Below are 10,425 nucleotides of genomic sequence, written 5' to 3' on the forward strand. Positions count from 1 at the left end.
GTGCGAGCAGGGGAGGGGCAGAGAGAGGAAAGGGAGGCGCAGAATCTGAAGCAGGCTCCAGGCTCCGAGCTGGCAGAGAGCCCTACATGGGGCTTGAACTCGTGAGCCATGAGATCATGACCTGAGCAGAAGTCGATGCATAACTGACTGAGCCACCCAGGCGCCCCTTCATCTGCTATTTTTGCTTCTGTCTTCATTCATCTTCTGCCCCAGCCCCTCATGGAAGCCAACTGATCCAGAGGTCGACACTGCCCAAATGGGACAGGTCAGACTGTCCTGAGAACTTGAAATGAGCAGTCCAGGAATCATTACCCCTGGATTGTTAAGGGCAGTTTTCTGGATGGACCACTGCATGAGCCCTGGCTGTTGACCTCCCCACAGCGGCCCTGACTTCTCTCTTCCCCAACTTTGCCTTTTGATCCTTGAGACACCCCCCAGGAACCTTCTAATGCATTTCACTTTTGTGGAAGTGGCCAGGGGTGGTTTGGGATGGTTGCGACCCAAAGAGTGGTAACAAATATATTAATAACCTGGGGGGAAATGACAATGTGCAGTTGTATGAAAAATGCAGAACGCAAGCTGTCTCAGCCTTGGCTGCGTGATTAAGCACCCCAAAACTTAGTGGTTTAACATTACAAAAAGATTGCTTGTTTCTCACAACTCTGTGGGCTAGCCAGGCAGTTCTGGTTTCGCCTTGCTGGTCTAGACTCACCGTACAGTGGCCTTTAGCCGGAGGGAGAGTTGAGCTCATGAGGGCCTCACATGCCTGCTGGTGGGGCTGGCTGTGCACTGGCCTCGTTTGGTCCCCTCCCTGTGGCCTCATCCTCAGGAGGCTAGACTGGCTTTTCCACTTGCCCCTGTCTTCTGAGAGGGTAATGGCAAGCTGGAAGGCCTGGGAAGGTCATATACATCTCTTCTCCTGCATCTAATACTCAAACCACAAGTCCAGCCCAGATTCAGAGAGAAATAAACTTCACCCCTGCAGGCAAAGGACAGCAGCTAACTTCCCTGAGTGCTTTGTGGTCCTACTTTACAAGGTAATGTACTGGGTTTTTTTGTTTTTTGTTGTTCGTATAGCTGAAAAATACAACTAGGAATGATTTGTTTTATTTTTTTTAAGTGTATTATCTGAGAGTGAGAGCACGCCCAAGTGAGGGAGAGGCAGAGAGAGAGGGAGAGAGAGAGTCCTGTGCCTTGTCAGCATGCAGCCCAATGCACGGGGTCTGATCACATGGTTCATGAAATCGAGAGCTGGACGCTTAACTGAGCCACGCAGGTGCCCCGATTTGTTTTGCTTTTACCTGTTGTGCACACTTAAGCGTGCTACTTTGATTCTAATTTTTTAAAGTGTTATTATTCATCAGGGCTCGTCCACTTGGAGGTGATAAAAACCAATTCAGCCAGCTTAAACAGAAAGGACATTTACTGACTCTGGCCGAGCTAAACCCAGAGTCCCAGTCAATTTCACTGGGATTCTATTTCTTTCTGTCTTTGAGCTCTGCTTTCCTCCTGGGGCTGGCCTTCCCCCCCCCACCCCCCCCACCCCCCCCCACCCCCCAATGTAAATGGACTTCTTCCACATAGCTGAGGAAGAACCCCTTGTAGCCTTATGTTGTCTTAGCTGAGGACCACCAGCATAAGAGAACAAAGATTCTCTGGTCACATGCTTAGCCGTTGGCAGGTGTAGGAAGTGACATGATCGGCCAAGCCTGGGAAACGTGCCCATCTCTGTCGACGGGGATAGGGTGGCAGGCTGAGATTGACAGCCCAGGGAATAAGGATGGAGTGACTCCTCAGAAGGAGGAGTGATAGGCACACAAAACTGTGTGTGCCCACGTGGAGGTTTGTCTTTGTGTCTAAGAAGAACAAGATGAGAATGTTCTAATTTGACAGCACGTGTAAGAGGGATAAAAACGTGGGATATAGTTGATCTTAAGTATGTTGATCTTAAGCTGCTAAGAATTTGAACACAATCGGGGCGCCTGGGTGGCTCAGTCGGTTGAGCATCTGACCTCGGCTCAGGTCACGATCTCACAGTTTGTGAGTTCGAGCCCCGCGTCGGGCTCTGTGCTGATGGCTTGGAGCCTGGAGCCTGCTTCAGATTCTGTCTCCCTCTCTCTCTCTCTCTCTCCCTCCACCACTCACACTCTGTCTGTCTTTCTCTCTCTCTCAAAAATAAACATCAAACAAATTAAAAAAAAAAAAAGAATAGTCTGTTCATACAGCACAGAAAGCTGCCGATGTGGATGAGAGTGTCCGTCGTATTTGCAGGTGGGGTTAGGACCCGTAAACAGTGGTTACAAGATACAACCCGTAAACAGTGGTTACAAGATACAACTGTGGCAAACGTTGTGGACTTGGAGCTGCTTTTTGTTTTTTTAATACTTATGTATTGTTGAGAGAGAGACACAGAGCGCAAGCAGGGGAGGGGAGAGAGGGAGCCACAGAATCCGAAGCAGGCTCCAGGCTCTGAGCTGGCAGAAAGCCCGATGCGGGGCTTGAACTCGTGAGCCATGAGATCATGACCTGAGCCGAAGTTGGACGCATAACCGCCTGAGCCACCCAAGTGCCCCTGGGAACTGGTTTCTTAAGCAAGAGGGAAATTTTAGGAATGGCCTAAGAAGCTCACAGAAGACACAGAGAAGGTGGAAAACAGGCAGGCCTCAAGGAGACCTCTGAGGCCAGGCTGCAGGGGCCTGGATGGACAAGAGGGGGAAGATCTGCCCCCTTGACTTTGGCAGAGGGAGGCTTCAGTGAGAGGCAGCCCTGGGAGAGCCTCTCCACCAGGGTGACTGGGGAGCCAATAGAAAGCAATGCTGAATCCTGGGAGACTATAGGAAAATAATAGCTATTTGCTACATAGGCGTACAGATTCGTTATTAAGACCTAATAGTCCGACTTCAACTCAGGTCACGATCTCGCGGTCCGTGAGTTCGAGCCCCGCGTCGGGCTCTGGGCTGACGGCTCAGAGCCTGGAGCCTGCTTCCGATTCTGTGTCTCCCTCTCTCTCTGCCCCTCCCCCCGTTCATGCTCTGTCTCTCTCTGTCTCAAAAATAAATAAACGTTAAAAAAAAATTAAAAAAAAAAAAAAAAGGCCTGCTAGTGACTCAGTCTGGTCACAAAAATGCATGGCTGATTCTCTGGGCTCCCTGCTTCCCAGAGCCCTCCCCAAGCATCTGGCGCTATCTCCCCCTCAGGGTGCCACCCCATCCTGGGTCAATAACCTCGTCCTTCTTTAGCGCAGGGAGGCCGTCTTCCAAGAGCTCTCTCCACTTCACTTGTCCTTTCTTCTGAGAAGATGTTCTTTTCAGGCTCTGCTCCCAGTTCTCCGGAGCCCTCCCCTCCGCCCCCTCTCCAAACACGAACATACTCAGAAGTCGCCCGTCCACCCTGCCCTTTTTATAACTCCACCTCCCAATGGAGAAGCTACAAACGCTAGATATTCTCCCAGACCCTCTCCTGCGGCTGGAGTGCAGTTATGAGACCCTAAACTCTGTTCGTCAGATACTCCTGTCCCGGGGCTTGCCATCAGGGTTTCCTGTTGCATCGGAAGCAGGGACCAGGAGGCTCTCTGGCCGCGGTGTCAGTTTCAAGGCTGAGTTCCTGGGGCAGCAGTGGCCACAGCGCTCGGAGAAACCCCGGGGACCAGAGCCAGCCGAGTCAGGGATGGGAGCCACACACCCAGGGCTCCAGGGCAGTGGCGGTCTCCGTGGCTATTCTTCCTCTGAGAGCTCCACACCTGTGTTTTCCAGCCCGTCCAGAGCTTCTGGAAGCCACCCAGGCAAAGTTTTTAAATACGTGTCTGCTCTTCTAAAATGAGCAGAGCGGATTTGTCTGCCGAGCAATTAGGCGCTTTGTTCAACACACCGGACGGTCCTGACTCCTCCTCTCGGATGGGTTTCCCAGTTTCCTTGGCAGCTTCCTATTTCTCCGTCTCCTTTTTTAAGCCACGGATTCCCCCCATTCTTTCCCCTCCGCTCTCCTCATGCCCCCCCCCCCCCCGCACGAGGGATCGCATAGCAGCGGTGACCCCTCTGCATCACGGCATCAATGCCCCGGTGCCCCGCCCCCACTCTGGGGGCCACACCGCCTTCCAGGTCACCGTCTGGCCTCCCCTCGCGCCCAGCTGGCTACCACTTCGAGCTCAGGGCTCGTCATGTCTACCACCGTCCTCGCCCCACCCATCCCTTCTTCTGGAGTCCCAGTTCCTGCTAACGGCATGTCCGTTCTCCCAGTCCCAGTCAAAATGTCATCTTTGTGACCGGGTGCCCCACGCGCAATCACTCGCTGGTGTGATCACGTCTATCAGGCCGTATTTCCTGTGCCCGTCCTCTCACCCGCCACCTTATCAGCCCAGTTGGGGGCACGCGCACAAGCACCAACTCCCCTTGGCGGCCCTGCAGAGAGCAAGGACCTGATCAGATCAGGGGTCTACACGGTCAGGGGCAGGCCTAGCTGAGCTGCTACACCCACAAGGCCTCCCCCGATCCTCAGCTGAAGGGGAAGCTGGGCCCGTGGCGTGGGAAAGAGCTGTCAGAGCTGTGGGCTCATCCAGACTCTAAATAAGAGAGTCTAGAAAAATAACATTAAAAAAAAAAAATCCCCCAGGACACCTCAGGACTGTTTAACTGCCTTCCTTCCCTCCTTGTCTACAACGAACGTAGCCAGGAATTGTCATACACAAAAGTACACACAGAGAATTCCTTTCACAGGAACAAGATCTAGGCCAAGCATTTGTTAGCCTGGATTGTTCCTGGTTGGCATAACCTTCTCTCTCAAGGCCCTACCAGCCACGGGAAGAATGAAAAGATGAAACACAGTGTGTAGCTTGAATTCCTACCGAGAAGCCTGCAGCCCCGTTAACAGGCAGAGGGTGGCCGTGCAGAGAACGCCAGCCATTTGCACGATCTCTCTGCAGAAGAGAAGTTAGACTCCTTCCTGGCCAGCGGCTTCGGGAGTCCCACGAAGGGGATGGGAAACCACCCAGAGTCCTTCACTTACCGAGAACAGGCCTAGAGCTTCTGCTCCAGGACCCACTGACCAAAGACCCTGAGCTTGACCACTAGTTGAGCTCCTCTGAGCGGCTCCTCAGCCCTGGGGCGGGCTGTCAGGTGGGAGACCCCTGTCTCCAGGGCTGAGGTGAATCACCTCCTAATACCAACTGGAAGGGTGGGAAGTAAGGAGCATAAGTGGGCGGGGGGTGGGGGCATTGGTTTCAACATACAAATTTGAGAGGGACACAAACATTCATACTGTGGCCACCCCTATGTCCTCTGCCCTTCCTCCACCTCTGCTGCCTTTCACCGACTGTTCTAGTTCGTTCGCTGAACAGCCCTACAAGCTCTTCCTCCCTCTTCTCCCTCCCTCTCCCCGCCTCCTTCTCTCTCTCTTTGCTTGACTTCTAGCACAGAGCCTCTGGCCCCCTCCGGAGCAATCCCCTGTCCCTGATCTTCCTACGCTTGGTCCCATCTAGCAAAGAAACAAAAATACCCCCAATTACCTTGACTACTAGATAATAAGCCATCAAATCCAGAAACACAGTGTGATTACCATGGCAATTTGTCAGAACACAGTCTCATCTGGCTGCATTGGTAACGCCTGCTTTGAAAGAGTGCTCCACGATGTTGAACGCTGAGCCCCAGGTTGCCTATTTGTGTGTGTTTCTGAAGAAATCTTGGCCCTACCTGCATATACTCTGGCAGCCCACCCCCGTGTAGACCAGGATGCCTTTTTTTTCCCCCCTGCGGCTTCATAATGTTCATGGAAGGATGGACATTCTACTGTCCACTTAGGTAAGCAGCATAGAAAATCTATATTCCAGGTCCCCCACCCCACCCCAGAGAATAGAGCCCCCAACTCTATTAGGCTTGGGAACAAGAACGTATTTTTCATGGAGGATTGCCTAATGGGTATGCACTCACTCCATCGCTCTAAGTGATTATTTCCCCCCTCTAAATCTTTTCCTTGTTTTCTAGCCAACCCATGGGACAAGTGTGCTTCAAAAGCATTTCTCTGGTGTCTCACAGAGGCGTTATATGTGGTGTTAGAGCACTGGCTTCACAGGTGGGTTCTCCACGAAACAGCCAGATGCGACTTTCTTTTAAATCCATGCAAGGGAGTCGAAATGCCGTCTGCCCCGTTACCCATGATCCCCTTGTGAAATCTGACAGGAGAAATCTGTCTGGGTCCTCTGTTGACGCATTGACTTATTTTTCACCATTTGGGCACTGAAACTTCTGTGGTTTTGCTTGGCTTCGAGTGTGTCAAGTTCAGAGACAGGGGCAAACGTGTGGCCCACTCTCGTGCACCAACCTCCCATCACTTTGTTCTGTTTTAATTTCCTTTGGGTCGCCTCTTTTACTGATCTTGTCCTATCGCATGGTGTATTTTGGATGCTCACTTAAACCCATTATGAATCCTTTCTTCATGTATGAGTCCTTTTTGGTTTGAAAATCATTAATTCTTCCGAACTGATGTAACATGTAAACTTTTTTTTTTTTAATTCAGTGAGACTCGCAGGGGTATGTAACGTAAACCTCACAGATCTTACGTAGGAAGGCAAGATATATTAAATATCTCAGTGGGAAACCGATATCTAAATACACTTGAGCCCTTTTTGAATTGAGGGTGGGCATCACAATCCCCAAGTAGATGGATAAAAATAAGAATGAATAGCTTGTGTTTCCACTCTTTACATGGCAGCCGTTATTATGTCACGGTGTTTGAGTGAGGGAAGGGCGAAGAGGGCCAATACAGACTTGCCGTGCACACAGCCACCCCCTCCACCCAGGTGGCACTCCGCCAACCGTAGATGTCACAGCGTGATGTGATGTCACTAGAGTCCTTTTCCAATGCAACATTTGGAATAGTCCGCTTTGGATTATTGTTGTTAGACAAAAGAAGCGATTTGGGAAATCTTTTCACAGTGGGCATCTTTGTATGGAAGAAAACGGGTTGGCAACACGAGGGACCCCACCATCCGAGGCCTTGACATCCACTGCCGAACTGCAGTCGAATTCAGTTTCATGCACGTCACGGAGAGCCTGCTGTGTGTCCAGCACTGTGCTCGGGGGAGGAAACCTAAAAGACCCAGGTCTGGAAATGTGAAAGACTCAGGACTCAACTTCCAGGCCCACTAGCATTCAGTAGTTTCCAGTTGGAGGGGGTGGGGGTCGCATACTCTTCTGGGAATATAAATAAAGCTATAGGCTCTTTCCCCAGAAAAAAAAAGATGTACACACAAGACATTTGCCTGCCTGTCATCCTGTCCCTGTGCCAGCTAATGGATCCCAGGGAAAGAAGCCCCATCTCGTATTCGTGAGGCAAACTATACGCTCAGGTATCTAACAAATGCCTCCTAATATCAGGCTTTCTGCTCACATTATCTCAATTAATTCTCAAAACAACTCTGTCAAATAGACTTATTACATCCACTTTAGAGATGGTAAAACTGAGGACTAGCCCTAATAAAACAAAAAACTTGACCAAGATTACGTGGGTAGTAAGTAGCCAATAAAACTAGAACCCAAGCACGCCCCCAACTCCAGAGTTAACGTGCATGTTACTAGAAGGGATGATTAAGACAAAAGGAATTTGGCTGAGGAGCAGTTGGCCAGGTACCCTGAGGCAGAGAATAAAGAGGGTGGGGACAATGTGGTACGGAGAGTAAGTGTACCGAGCACTGGGGCCAGATTGCCTGAGTTTGAATCTTGGCTTTGCCCCTATGTGACCTTGGTCAAGTACCTTAACCTCCTTGTGCTTCAGTGTCCGTAGGCACAAAATAGATGCGGTAGCAAGGTCTTGTGAGGATTGGATACAATTACAGTGTGTGAAGTAATGGAATTTGCATGTGCATTTAATAAGCAACCAGGAGACGGGAGCTCTTTTTTATCAGAAAGCAGCAGCCCAGGATGACCGTGTGCCGAGTAACTTAGGATAGTGACGGCTGGAAAAAAAAAAAAAATCAGACTGGCAAGAGTTGAATGAGCTTCAGAAATGAAGTTTCAATGAAGAGACGAGATAAAAGCCAAATCTTAGAATTGTCAAGTCACTTTTGTGCATCTGAAACTAATATAACATTGTATGTCACCTATACTTAAATAATATATATATATATATATATATATATTTTTTTTTTTTTAATAAATAGTGTGTGGGGTGCCTGGGTGGCTCAGTCAGTGAAGCGTCGAACTCTTGATTTCAGCTCACGTCACGATCTCACGGTTTGTGAGTTCGAGCCCCACGTCAGGCTCCAAGCTGACGGCGTGGAGCCTGCTTGAGATTCTCTGTCTCAAAATAAATAAATAACCTTAAAAAATAAACAAATAGTATGTGAGTCGTGAGGCAATGAGCATAGCCCACGTAAGCTGCTCATTTTCAAAGCCTGACAGAGAACAGCCTTCACCATCGTGCAGATCTCTCTCCTGAGAGTTTAAATGAACCTCTGAAACACGTTCTTTCTGAATTTGTAAGAGAGTCACATTGACCGCTTTGGGGGAATTCTACTGTCTGAGTCGGCTCAGGGGGGGTTAGGGCTTCAACATAAGAATTTGGAGGGAACACGGTTCAGTCCACAGCATAGACTTGGCCGGTTCTGGAGATCCACTGTGATGGCAAAGTCCACTCAACTTTCAGAGCCGATTAAACTTTATCGCCCAAAAACGTGACTCAGGAGAGTCAGAGAGTTGCCCATTTTCTGAGCCTGGAGAGGAGAAAGCGCGTATGTGAAAGGGACTTGAGTGAACTACAAATCAACTACTGATTGTGTGGCTGCTGACATCGCGGCACATCTCGTCATGCCTTCTTTTCAGAACCCTGGGAGTTGGCAACCATGACGAAAATGGCTGGTCAGAAGCCAGGTTAAAGCTTCAGCCCTATGTGGTGAAGGGGCGATAACACCTCCATTGCCTCATCTAGCCTGGGCTGCTGGGGCACGTAAACATGTCTGCCGATAGATGAGACAGGGCTCAGAATGGCAGGGTAAACTTTGTGGACAATTAGCACAGGATTTTCCAAGCACCATGGTGGATGTTCAAAATGCATTTGCTTTTTGATGATGCAGTGGACTCTGTTGAGTCTCAGACAGGAAACGAGATATTCTAGGGCCACCTGAATGGCTCAGGGGGTTAAGCGTCTGACTCTTAGTTTCAGCTCAGCTCATGATCTCACAGTTTGTGAGTTGGAACCCCACGCCAGGTGCCAAGCTGACAGTGAGGAGCCTGCTTGAGATTCTCAATCTCTCTCTCTCTCTCTCTCTCTCTGCCCCAATCCGCCTCAAAATAAATAAATAAACTTAAAAAAAAAAAAAAAGCCAAGACAGTTTGTAAACATTGGCCTTCACAAACTTCTCTAAAAGAAAACTTTTCCACAGGCATAGTAAGGACTTAACCTGGCCCAGAAGGAGGCCTGGCCTTTGCTCTCAGCCCCTGGTGGGTAACCTCCAAGCTCTTGGAATGTCCTGACCGCTGAGTGTCTTTGTTTGCTTGGGCGTCTTGGACCCTACCAGAATGTCTAACAATGTGATTTGTGAGGGGCGCTTTTAGGTCCTGCAATATCAGCTCAACTTCCAAAAGATCTGGAAACTGAGACCAGCTACATACACAGCTGACGAAGGAGCCCCCATAGAGACTGAGGCATGGGTGAACTTCCTTGGTTGGCAATATTCCACAAATAACGTCACCCATCATTGCTGGGAGCAGTTAGCACTGCCCGTGACACCATGGGGAGGGAACAACCAGAAGCCCTGCTTCTGGAACCTTCCCGGACTGCCCCACGCAACGCTTCCTTTTGCCATTATATTGCAACCATTGGCTTTCAGTGAGTTCTGTGAGTTCTTCTAAGGAATTATCAAACCTGGGGCGTCCCAAACTTGGAGCTGGTGTCCAGAGCGAGGGTGCTCTTGTGAACTGGGCACGCTACCTTCTCAATATTAGAGATTAATAAGCACAAGTACGCAGTGGAGCAAAGGACTCTTGGTGGAAAAGTGTAGATAGTAGAGAAAAAGTGTTTGAACCTTCTGATCATTGCTACAAATTCGAATCCCTGTTGGCAGGAGTGGGTAGGAGTAGGTGCAACACATCTCCTTTCATGGATCTCCTGACGTTGCTTAAATATTGGTTACTCCACATTCCTCTAGTCTTTAAAACCCAGAATACGTTTATAAGGTCATTTAGTGAAGGTGGCTCCGTCGGTTAAGTGTCGGACTTCGGCTCAGGTCATGATCTCCTGGTTCACAGGTTCAAGCCCCATGTCGGGCTCTGTGCCGACAGCTCGGAGCCTGGAGCCTGCTTCCGATTCTGTGTCCCTCTCTCTCCACCCCTCCCCCCTCTCAAAAATAAACATTAAAAAAAATGTTTATAAGGTCATTTAGTGAAGGTAAATAAGTTTCGCAAGATCATACACTTATTGTCAGAGCTGGGACCAGAA

This window comes from Acinonyx jubatus, chromosome D2, assembly GCF_027475565.1.
Source record: "Acinonyx jubatus isolate Ajub_Pintada_27869175 chromosome D2, VMU_Ajub_asm_v1.0, whole genome shotgun sequence".
In the NCBI taxonomy this organism is placed as follows: Eukaryota; Metazoa; Chordata; class Mammalia; order Carnivora; family Felidae; genus Acinonyx; species Acinonyx jubatus.